This window comes from Neofelis nebulosa, chromosome 12, assembly GCF_028018385.1.
Source record: "Neofelis nebulosa isolate mNeoNeb1 chromosome 12, mNeoNeb1.pri, whole genome shotgun sequence".
Taxonomy (NCBI): Eukaryota; Metazoa; Chordata; class Mammalia; order Carnivora; family Felidae; genus Neofelis; species Neofelis nebulosa.
In genome coordinates this window covers 81,916,528-81,929,304 of record NC_080793.1, presented here as the reverse complement: position 1 = coordinate 81,929,304, position 12,777 = coordinate 81,916,528, and the positions used below count along the sequence as shown (strand labels likewise).

Here is a 12,777-nt window from a genome sequence, read left to right as displayed (position 1 = left end):
ACAAATCTTAGACTTTTACTCCATCTTCACATGATGGATTGCAATTATTGAGAAATACTCTTAGGGGGACAGTCTCTATTATGTCATAAAGGAACTTTAAATATAATAGCGTCTAATCCTCTTCAATTCCTTGAATCATTTCTCATAAAGGTTCTTTCAGGAACAGCTGATACGCACACAGACGCTCTTTCCCTGACCCCTAGAGTGAGAATGCCCAACAGAAACTCCGTAGCAAAGTGGCCTCTTTGGCACCTGAAACCGGAAATGTGGTGTGTATTTTACCTTTTTGACCCTGACTCATCAGGGAGGCAGTGGTCAGCCCTGGCTAATGAGAAGCCCAGGCTTGTATCAAGAAATGGGCAGAGACTGGACCATCTGTGCTTCCTCTTCTGTATCTTTATCTGCTCGTTTTGAGGTCAGACTCATTTCAAACCCCTCTTACTTAGCTGCATAGGCCTGGGCCAGTTACTTAACCTGTCAGTCTTAGTTTTCATGCTGTAAAATGGTATCTACAATAGTTTCCACTTTGGGGTTTTCATGATGATAAAAAACTAGCACAATGCTTATATGGCAAACACACATTTAAATGGAATAATGGTTATGATGAGAGTTATTTCTTTCGCTGACACCACTGGCATAGTGCTTAGGAGCACAAGCCATACATGGCCTGGATGTCAACACCGTTTTACCCCTTTCGTGTAGCTCTGAGCAGTTTCTTAACCTCACTGCGCATTACCTTCTTCATCCACAAATTGCAGATAATTATACTACCTATGCCAGAGAAATACTGGGAAGTTAAATGGCTAAAATCTATGGAGCCCTTAAAAGAGAAACCGGCCCATGGTAAAAGGTCAAAAAATATTAGCAATTGAAATTATCAATATCAAGTTCTATGTATGGCCTTTCCCAAAGCTACTGCTCTAGAAAAGCAAAGCAAAACACAACTTCACGTCCCCCTTTGCTTCCTCCAGTTAGAAGATAAGCAGCAAACAACACATGTGAGGAGACCCAGACAGGGCGCTTTGCTTACGGCTTTCCTTTCTGCAGCTGAGGGGATCACAGATTCCATTAATAGAGTATGTTTTGCTTCCCAAAACCCTAAGGTATATATGCAGCTTCTGTCTCACCAAAAATAGAAACCCTACATGCAGACACACACACACACACACACACACACACACACACACACACACACACACCCCAAATATTCAAAGGCCAAAAGCTAATACACATCGTCATTCAAGCTTTGAAAACCTAAAACTTCCATTTACAAAGGGGATAATTTTGTGGGATTTCAGGGGATGCTGAAATTTTAATGAGTCCATGGAGGCTTGTTAAAAATATAAGAATTTAAGATATGCATTTCTAAACCACTTAATATATGCCTTCTTCTAATATCTGCAAGGCTATTCATTACTGTAGATGTTCTCTACTCTGAGCCTAGACCTCTCTCTCTCTTTCTCTAACACACGTGTGCACATACAAACACACGCAGAATATAGTTATTTTATATAATTTTCCGTTATGAAGCCAAAAATCTGACCAACTTGGTGAAGAACTCATCAATGAATACCTTCTGGGAAGGGGATTTTAAGCTGTGAATCTCCAATTAGTGTTTGACTAAATCGTGTGAATTGGAGGGAAGCTGAACATTTCATTGCTGACAGTGCAGCCTAAGTCAGATCTTGGAGTCCATGGATGCTTAAGTAAAACACAAATTCAAGCTCAAGCCTCACATACACCTTCCCGAACACCTTGAGAGCCAAAAACCTGCCGCAGCAACACCACACCCCTTTCTGCATCTGAGCTTCTAACACAAATTGCGAGCACTGGTTGAACCATAAGGTCTGCTCACCTGGGAAACAGAGACATGCTGTGATTGGGACGATCCTGAGTGGTAGCTCTGCACAGCAGAGGATTTGAATGAAGAAAGCTAACAGAAACCATACGTGCCGTCTATTTTTATCAGCCTTCCATAAAACGTACAACTGCTAATGTTTACTCTGATAGCTTTTTAACAACCATAAGCTTTTCCTTTTTACCTTGACTAAGAGTAGTGGCAAGAATTAAATGACTTTAGCTTTTCAGAGGACTTGGTCTGGCTTTTGTTTTCTTTCTCTCTCTCATTGAGGAGACACAAAATCAATGCGAACAATATAGATTTTGAAACCGGAAGAACTGGGTTTGAATCCACATTCTATCACTGGACAATTCCAATAACCTTTATAAATCTTCATCTTAAAAAAACATAGTGGCTAATTAGCAATGGCTAATTATAATAATGTTACAATGGTGATTAGTAACTTTGAGCATGTACTATGTGCTAAAATGTGCTAGGTCTTCTAAAGGCATAGTTCTGTTAGATGTTACTACAAACCTGTTTTGTTTGCAAACAACTTTTGCAGCATTACTCTCCTCATATTCATAGTATGGGTAATAGGTGAGGTAGTAGTCTCAGGACATCATAGACTCAAAGAGATTAAGAAATTTGCAAGTCACATGGCTGGTAAATGGACTTGAATCCAGGTCTATGATTCTATACTCTGTTTATCTGATTCTATAATCTATTCCCATCTCCACTACAATATGCTGCTGCCAATTAAAAAAAAAAAAAAGAACACTCGCACAAGGTTTCCTGTGGTTTTCTAAAGCAAAGTAGTATTTGACCACTAATATAATCAGAAAAGAGGAGAAGCCACTCAGTGCATCTAACCTAAACATCAAAATCCTGCAGAGCACAGAAGGATTGAGGGTCTCTCAGTGGCTCTGGGTTTACACATTTCCCTACTCTCCAGTTCCATCTGGGCTGGGGAAGCCTGCCCTGGGCAGCAAGCTCGCTGAGACAAAGATTTATCCTCACTCATTTAGTAGACCAATATATGATTCAAGTGCCTGGGACATAATATTTATTAAGTGGAAAAATGAATGTTTCTCAAGGATTCCCACGATTCTTGCAAATGTGAGTTAAATTCTTTATATTCAAATACATTTAATTCCTACTATTCTACTTGTATACCCACCTGATGTATTTTCCAGATGAGGAAACTGAGGCACAGAAAGGTTAAATATTTGCCGAAGTTTACACCCTGAGTTTCAGAGCCCTGGTTTTAATTCAAATATAAATTCCTGATATACTGTATGTTTTATAATAAATAAAAAATAAAATATATTTTTAAGGCCACTGAGTTTCAGATACCTTGGTTAGCTATCTTATAACCCCATCATCATTCTTCACAACTGAAAAACCATATTCTCAACTATTTATCAGGGCAATAAGAGGTTGCAATCACACAAAAGACACACTTGGCCAGAAAACCTGGTAATTATCATAGTAAGTCAAGACCAAAGGTATCTGTGTAACCGTATAAGCAGAATGATGAGGATTCTTCTGGGTTACCTGAACTTTCTATGAAATATGCAGAACATCTGAGGGAAAATATTATCAAAACTCTACTAATGACCTGAAGTGGTTAAGTTAGAAAATGAAGGTGCCAAAAAATTTGATTTAAAACAGTTTCTCAATTGGCTAATGAATCAGATTCTGACCGCTATTGTAAATCCAGCCCAAACTATCCACAGGAGCCTAACGGATACAGGCACTGGCGTAGGGTATCTCGTTCACTGCATGGGGATCCCAGGTGGGGAGCCCTCCCCGACAAGAAAGCCAATAGATGACTAGAGGGAAAACTACAATGTCCTGTACTACCTGGCATTATCCCAATGGGAAAATCTTGAGAAACTATTGTTTCAGGAAATAAAAGGTAGATAAAGCTTTCCTGTGTGCACTTTTTCCTTGCATGTTAATTAAACTCTTTGCAAGTAAACCGCTAGCTACAGATCAGATGAGAGAAGGATCAGTTCTGTTTTATGAAATCACCCAGGATTAAAACCCATTAAGTCACTCCCATGAACAAAACCATCCAATTCTCCCTACGGAGTTGGGACAACTCCATTACAGCTCTTGTTTAAATCTTTTTTACTTCTCAGAATTTGTAACTATTTAATTGACGTTTTTTGTTGTTGCTTTTATTATTTTTTTTGTTTTGTTTGCATCTCCATTAGGGTAGTTAGCAACTGTATCTCAGGTCCTATAGAACATCTAGAACTTGACAGACACCCAACCAAAATTTGGTGACCCAGACAGGCTTGCTGTATCCTTTCTTTCATGTCATTTAAAGTTATAGTGTCTAGTGCTTATCTGCAAACAGGTGGGAACACTTACTGTTTTCTCAGTGCCTTTTTGCTCCCCCAAATCTTAACTCCATTGCCTTGAAAAGTCTAAGAATTGCTTATCTGATAACACAAGAATAACAAAAGGAGGATGTTCTCAGACTCTTTCCTGCTAGTAGAGATGATGCTCTAAACAGAGGGATTTGGAAAAGAATGCAAAAGAAGAGTGTGGATACCAGAACTTGGATTTGAAAATAACTCATGCTAGAGAATTCTATCAGTTACCCTTGTGGTAAAACATTCTCAAACCTCTGGTCCATTCTCAAACATCTCCCATGATGGCAATTCATGAAAGGCTTAACCTAATTTCAGAAAAGGTCTTCATGAAGGCAAACTATTTTGCATAAAGACACATGTCCTTTTCAAGAGGACAGGAAGACCGAACTACACATCTGCTATCTTAATTAAATCATAATGACAATAAAACCGGGAACTGATGCTCATGCCTCACAAAGCAGTTTAAGAGGCCTATTATGGTTTGTTACTCACAATGATGCTGAAGCATGGCTAAGGAAGGTGGTATTATTAACCTCATTTTACAGATGAGCAAATTAAGAATGGGAAAACGTAATGACTTGGCTAAGGTCTCCAGGCTCAGTATCTCATTCTTTTCATTATGCCCATGGCCTGCCTCTCCACTCCAGGATTAATTTTTGGAATGAACCACGCACTGAATATTCAAAATATGTTCTTTAGGACAAAATACAGCATATACAGCATCATGAATGCATCTCAAAATCCTAACAGATTTTGAGTCTTCTAGAGAAAACAAAACAATAGCAACGAAAAGCAGAGCAGTGGTTGCCAGGGATATTTGGAGGATGGAGCTGACTGCAGAGGGACATGAGTAACTTTTTAGGGTGATGGAAATGTTTTCTATCCGGAATGCAGTGGCAGTAACTCAACTGTATGTAACTGCTCCAATTCATCAAGTGATACAGTCAAAATGTGTGAATTTTCTGTAGGTAAGAAACCTTGGGAAAATCTATTAACTGTTTTTTTTTTCTGATTGCAAAACAACAATTGTTCAATATAGAAAAGTTTGAAAACTCCCCAAAATATAAGGAAATAAAAATTACCTAAAATTCCATTACCCATAAGTAACTATGGATGTGATTTTTGAAAATTTGTCAAGTATTTCAGGAATCATGCTTTACCTATAGCTTAATAAGATTATTGTATTATGAACTCATCTCCATGTTATTCAATAGGCTTAGAAGATACAGTATTACCTGATTGTATAGAATTCTATGGGTTATTCACCGCAAGATAATCAGCCTGCTTCCATTTTTATTGTTATAAATAATGCTATTAAGAATATGCTGTATTATACATTTTTGTACACATCTGATTATTTCCTTAAAATACCATTTAGGAGGAAGCATAATTGGCTCATAAGTCATGAATTTTTTTCAGTCTCTTGATAGGTACTTCCAAACTGCTATCCATTTTACATGCCCCTCAGCAATATGTAAAAAATGTCCCTATTACTAAATCATTGACAAAACTAGTCATATCATTAATTTAAATTAACTTTTGGCTAAGTTGATCACAGAAAAAGAAATAAAGAAATATCATGCATTTGTTTGGTAACTTATAAAGCTCCATTTTTCCTGTGGCCATTTGTAATTCTTCTAGTAAATTGCTTCTTCTTACGTTAGTGTTTTATTTTTCTTATGAATTCATAGCAGCTCTTTTGTACTAAGGGTACTGTCGTAGGAGTCACTAGCATGTTTGCAATTCTCTATTTGTCTCTGAATTTTGTTCTGTTAGTTTTAAGCAATTTTTCAACATATACACATTCAAGGCTAGCAGTCATTTCTTTGGTAGTTCTCACTATCGATGTTATGCTAAGGAAAGACCATTGCCAACCCACGTTCAGATCAACACCTGTTTATATATATTCTCACAGCTGTTCCATCAGAACTCTCAGCTCCATCTTGGCTCTGTTCTCCTTCCTTCCTGACCTCTTTATTTCGCCTACTATGAAAGTCTGTGCACAAGTGTGCCTAGCCTATCTCAAAAGCTCTCCCTTTCATTATATTTTAAATATTTTGACTACAATCTCCTTGCTGATACTTAAGCAAACTGCAATACTCTATTACTCTTTTTATTATAGTCCCATCCAAATGGTGTGATAAAATTCCTTCAACAGCAACTGCGAATACAGGATCCATGATATAATTGACAATCTGTTCTAAAGGATGCCTGTTCCTTCATATTTTCAAATATTATTAAGGTTTTTTCCTTCTTACAAACATTTTCTCTGTAGAGGAAAGAATCCAGCTGCCTTGGAATTCTGTCATCTCAGGGTCTGATAGAGGCAATCCTGCAACATTCAGTGTGGCAGTGATCTCTGCCACAAGACGTACAGGAAGAAGTAGTGAGCGAATTGAATGGCATCTTACTGGCCAACCATTGAATAAACGAATGTAAGCCACTACAGACTTTGAAGATCAGAGCCAATACCTTGAACTGAGCTCTCTGGACTGGTAGCCAGAAAACAGAGAACTTCTGTTTCTTAGAGCTGTCAACTAGGCACCAAACCAGTTGCGGGAAAATCCAATCTGAAAACTCACTAAGCCCTCACAATAGTAAAGACAAGCAAGAGGCAAACAGATCAAGAACAGTCAACAAAAGGAACTCGTCATAAATACACCTTACAAGAGCATACTTACTTAGATGCCAACATTCTGGAATTACTATGATCATCTTCAGCATCCTTGAATGACTTGAGTGACTCTTCAAGCGTCCATCTGGAGCCAAAACTTATTTTTGGACCCAGAAGATATCTTATGTTTGCATATTGTCCATACATTGGACAGCAAATTCTCAGACACTCTTCACCTCCCTAACTAATCCCCTCTTTACACAAATCCTGCCATGTTACCTCCAGTTCTCTTTGAGGGTGTAGGGCAGAGAGAAGGGTGAGAGGCAGAAGCCATGGAGACAGCATTATACAGAATGGGAGTAGGTAGTATGGAGGCCAAGGGAGCTGGATTTTCCTCCATGTGTACCAGTAAGCAGCAGTGTCAACTTTAAATTTTTTTTTAATGTTTTTTATTTATTTTTGGGACAGAGAGAGACAGAGCATGAACGGGGGAGGGGCAGAGAGAGAGGGAGACACAGAATCAGAAACAGGCTCCAGGCTCCGAGCCATCAGCCCAGAGCCTGACGCGGGGCTCGAACTCACGGACCGTGAGATCGTGACCTGGCTGAAGTCGGACGCTTAACCGACTGCGCCACCCAGGCGCCCCAGCAGTGTCAACTTTATCAGGGCACCTCACTCCTCTGGACCTCAGGATGATGGTATAAAGTAAGAGCAATGTTGACACTCTGGTGAGGTCTTTCGAGAGCTAACATTTTACATATTGAGACTAATGCCTTCCTAGATTGTTTCCATCCATTTTCAGTGTATTACAAATAAACCATTTCTACCATTATCTATTTGGAATAAGAAGTGAATATTGCCTAGTATTTACTGCCCCTATAAACAGGGCAGCCTTCAAGGATAAACTCATCTCTAGAGCCACGTGGAAGCAGAGATACAGAGACTTTTGCATTCTGTAGGAGTTTATGCTGTGAAACATCTGGGCCAGATATACCTCAACATATGGCAATCTTCAGTCAAAAAAAAAATCTATCAGCAAATTTCAGATCGACTTGATTTTTCTCAGACTGAAATAGTCATGTGTCAAAGGCTATTAATATAGAATACAAATATTATTTGTTTGCTGAGGAATTACATAAACATATTTCTCTAGGCCTAGAATTTTATCCCACTTGATCATAAATTTAAGGTTTTTGCACATTTTTGGAGACAATATTTAAAAGTGATTTAATTAACACTGACTGCACTAAATGGACAGATTGAGATTGATTCATCTAACCAATTCCTTCTGAATGTCTGCTATTTGTCTAACACTATGCCAGTTTCTAAGGATGAAAGAGGTTCAAATATAATCCACACAATGATGGAACACATCACATTACTTGAAAAAACAAGAAGTTCGCACAGCATAGTAAGTGCCACCAGATAAACAAGATAGGACAGAGACTTCAAGACCAGCTAAAACCACAAATACTGTAGCTACTGGCTCAAAGTGTTAATCCTTTAAATTCTCCTTTGGAGGAGTGGGTGAGTGTCATGTGGGAAATGATTAAAGATTGCTAGGACCAGCCTCTCCTCTACTGCCCTAAGTCATCCAATTCTGGGTACTCCACCAAATATGGGTACTCCATCTAGTAACATAAAACTGTCACAGGGGCACCTGGGTGGCTCCATTGGTTAAGCATCCCACTCCTGATTTCAGCTCAGGTCATGATCTCACGGTTCATGAAATCGAGCCCCACATTGGGCTATGTGCGGACAGTGTGGAGCCTGATTGGGATTCTCTCTCTCCCTGCCCCTTGTCTACTCATGCTCACTCGCTCTCTCTCTCTTAAAAAAAAAAAAAAAAAACACTAACATTAAAAAACTAAATGTGTCACAGGTACCCACACTCATCTGAGAAGATAGTTTTGATTTAGGACCATCTTTTGATTGCAACCCATTTCCTGAGGATTTTTCCTCTTCAACCCTACTTACTTCTCAATCAGTTCTTCCCAGTTGTATACCTTAGTCTCCTTGACAGAAGTTCTAATAAATGTATTAGCCTCCTCCTTAGGACATTTCCAGGAGTATTATGGTATGTCTAATAACACTCAAATGTCCACTCTATGACAGAAGCTAGGTAGGTGCTCCTAACTTTGCTCTTTAATCCAGGTCTAGATCAGCATATGCAGAAAATGCTAAAAGGAGCACAGGAGAGGGAGTATCTGGGGGTGGTCTCAGTCTGGAGCACAGGAAGACATGCAATTTCTAAGCTATTACTGGGAGCACCAGATTTTTGTAAATTTAACCGAAGGCACCCTGGATAGTCAGAACAGCCCTGGGAAAGGCGAGGAAGGAAGAGGGCCCATGGTAACCTTTTGAAGACAGGAAGTAGTTTTGTATGGCTAAAGAATAGGCTGGGGGTGGACCATGATGGTTTGAATTAAGATGCTTGAACTGTATCACTGCAGTGGATGGGTCGGGGTGGGTTCAGGAAGTTGAGAGGCTCTGAAGTGTGGGAGTAAATGTGATCAGGATTCCATTTCAGAAAATGACTCTAGAATCTGTGTAGACAATCACAACTAGAGAAAGGAAAACAAATAGTAGTAATTCATGTTTTTAGTGGTTGACCAAATTTTTCTTTAACCTCTGGAATCAAAGGTAAAATTTTCTTAGAGAGTTGAGACCAACATAATGCTCCAAGTGGGTGCTTAAGAATGCAACAAATTATTTTTTATGTTGTGACCAATCCTTGAAACTAATATAAAAGTATTGAAATTCACACAAAAGAGACAAGAGGAAAAGGGTATTACTTCAAAAAAAATAAAGATCAAGTGTCACCATTTTCATGGCTTCAGCTTAAGGCAAAAATCTATTACCTTTGAGACAGCTTCTCCCCTGTACCAAGAATATCAAATAAAAATCTAATAGTCTGGGAGCACCTGGGTGGCGCAGTCGGTTAAGAGTCCGACTTCAGCCAGGTCACGATCTCGCGGTCCATGAGTTCGAGCCCCACGTCAGGCTCTGGGCTGATGGCTCGGAGCCTGGAGCCTGTTTCAGATTCTGTGTCTCCCTCTCTCTCTGCCCCTCCCCCGTTCATGCTCTGTCTCTCTCTGTCCCAAAACAAAACAAAACAAAACAAACAAACAAAAAAAAAAACGTTGAAAAAAAAAATCTAATAGTCTGATAAATATCAAGGGAACAGATTACTTTAAATGCTTTAGTAAATACTTAAGATAAGCTTGTCCAAGTGTTACTAACATGAAGAATGATAATTGAGTTTTGAAGATTCATTAGTGGGATTGTAGAGAATATATTTGGCAACTATGTCAACAAATTTAGGTAAAATGGCTGAGCAATTCCAATTGTTTTAATTTTTTTTTTGAAAAAATATGGTTCTTCTCTTATTTCTCTTTAATTTTCCACATGAAATAGCACATGACTTTGGGTTATAATCCTCATCAGCTCTTTGTTTTGATAGGTCACCAAAAGTCTCATATGCAAAAGATTCAAGGGTTCTGCAAAATGTCCAAAAGGAAGCTTCAGGCTTAGAGGATACATTTCATGCATTACTTTTACAAAAGCAACACTTTTCTACTATTTAAGGAGTTTAAATACACGTTTAAGAATCTTTTGCAAGTAGAAATAGACACCGGAACTTTGCAAAGAGGAAGTAGAGTAGTCCTCCCTTGTTTGCGGGCGATTCATTCCAAAATCCTCCCTCTCCTCCCTGGGGATGTCTGAAACCGCAGATAGTACCCTACATAGATTATGTTGGTTCCTATGCATACATAACTATGATAAATTTATAGTCACAGGAAGATATTAACAATAATAATAAAATAGAATTCTTCTAACAATATACTGTAATCAACACACTGTGAATGTGGTCCCTCTCAAACTATCCTACTTACTGTGCACATCCTTCTTGTGGCGATGTACAAAGACAAAACGCCTATGTGAGGAGATGAAGTGAGATGCCTAATGTAGGTTACCATTGACCTCCTGACACTATGGTGGAAGGAAGATCATCTACTTCCGGGCAACAGTTAACCACAAACCACAGTAACTGAAACCACAAGAAAGCAAAACCATGGATAAAGGGGTAGGTGAGATTACTGTATTAGAAATCAAGAAAAAATAGAAAGGGAACTGAGCATAGAAACCTCCATCCTCTAACTCACATACCTAGTTCCTCATCAAAGGTCTCCTTAGCTTCTCTATCCAGCTTGTCCTCTTTTTGTTTATATTTGCCCCGCAGCATCTGAGGACAAAACCTGGTGGTTTTCTATTTCCAGGTTTTAAATGAAAAAATTGCCCTCCAATTGGTTTTTCAGTGTTTATAGGCGTTTCTAACTAGAAAGCATTTTCTACACATCCTTTTTTAAAGTTTATTTGAGAGAGAAAGAGTGAGCAGGGGAGGGGCAGAGAGAGAGACAGAGAGAGAAAATCTCAAGCAGGCTCCACACCATTTGCACAGAGCCCGACATGGGGCTCAAACCCACCAACCATGAAATCATGACCTGAGCCAAAACCAAGAGTTGGGGGTTCAACTGACCAAACCACCCAGGCAGTCCAGTATGCATTCTTTTTTTTAATGTTTTCTCAGTTTAATTAAAAATCATAGAACCAACCACTGAATTGCAGACTACAAATGGGTGGTTTTTATGGTAAGTTGTATCTCAGTAAAGCTATTTTAAAAAATAAAGCACATTATAATATGTAAACAAAATTACGCCTGAGTTACAGTTCCATTTTCCTAATCTTACAACTATTTATTAGGTGGAAGCCATGTGATTTCTCTAGGGGAGAGTCTCTTTTCTCTAGTTGGCTTTCTGATCCCTTCAGTATATTAATGGCATACATTTCAAAGTCATGTACGCTTCTGCCTGCTCCAATATAAAAACTGATTTTAAAATGTGTTTACTTGTTTTCCCATTTACAAACCAGAAAAAATACTCCTCCTCAAGGCTCCTAACTTGTCATACAGCACTTGTATAACATAGTTATACGTTATACTGGCATATAACTTGAATAACATAAAGTCTTGTCCTTAGTACGTTCAAAGGGGTCTCCTGTAGATTTTATTACTTACATCCTTATCTCCTTCGCAGATTTGCATTTTGTTTGCCTCTTTGGTATTCTTACTTGATTTCCTGAATACATGCTATTTTATCTTCCCTAAATGCTGTCTGCTCTCACCACAAGTCATGTTGTAACTGAAGTGAGTGATGGCCTCCAAGATTAAATTGATGGCACCAGCATATTACAATTTTCCTGTTAGCTGAATAGGCCACATAGAAATAGCCATGTGGCAAGGTATGATCTCAAGAGGTTTTCTACCATGAAAATTTTATAAGTTGCGAAGCTCTGGGATAAAATTCAACTTTAATTCCTGAGGATATATTAAAAATAATTAGAACAAACCTCCACTCCACTGTTTACATTTCAGTCCTGAAAATAGGTATAAACTACTTCTCTTGGCTGGGAATCTGCACAAAAAGAGTAAGGGTGTGAGAAAGAAAAGGCAGAAATGGAGATAATACTTAAAGGGTAATAATAGCTTGTAGTTTGTAAATAATTTATTTTTTAAAAAATGTAAGCAGTCAGAAGTCACCTATTTTACCACAGAAAACCTTAACTTCTATTGGAATATTTGTCCTCAGTGCAGTTCAAGGTAATCACAGTAACAACGGCAATACTTATCAAATATTAAATATTTGATAATAATCTCAAGTCTGTGTGAGGCATGGTGTGAAGCAGTAATAATCTTTGTGACAACAGTGACATATACTCTGGGCTGGTGCCCCAGCTGCCATTCACCACCTCTTTCTTACTTGCCCTTCTGCTAGAAAGGCTAAGAATCAGGTGCTTGTTTTCTTAGCCTCCCTTACCATCAATTCTGGTTAAAAAGGGGAAAGAAATAACGTGGGGATTGGGGGAAAGACTTCTCT

General features: G+C 38.6%; 1 protein-coding gene across 5 annotated transcripts in view; it reads right to left on the bottom strand.

The window, feature by feature from the left end:
- TRPM3 (transient receptor potential cation channel subfamily M member 3) overlaps positions 1–12,777 on the bottom strand; it is a 796,659-nt gene that overhangs the window by 498,024 nt on the left and 285,858 nt on the right. The gene's annotated exons all lie outside the window — the stretch shown is intronic.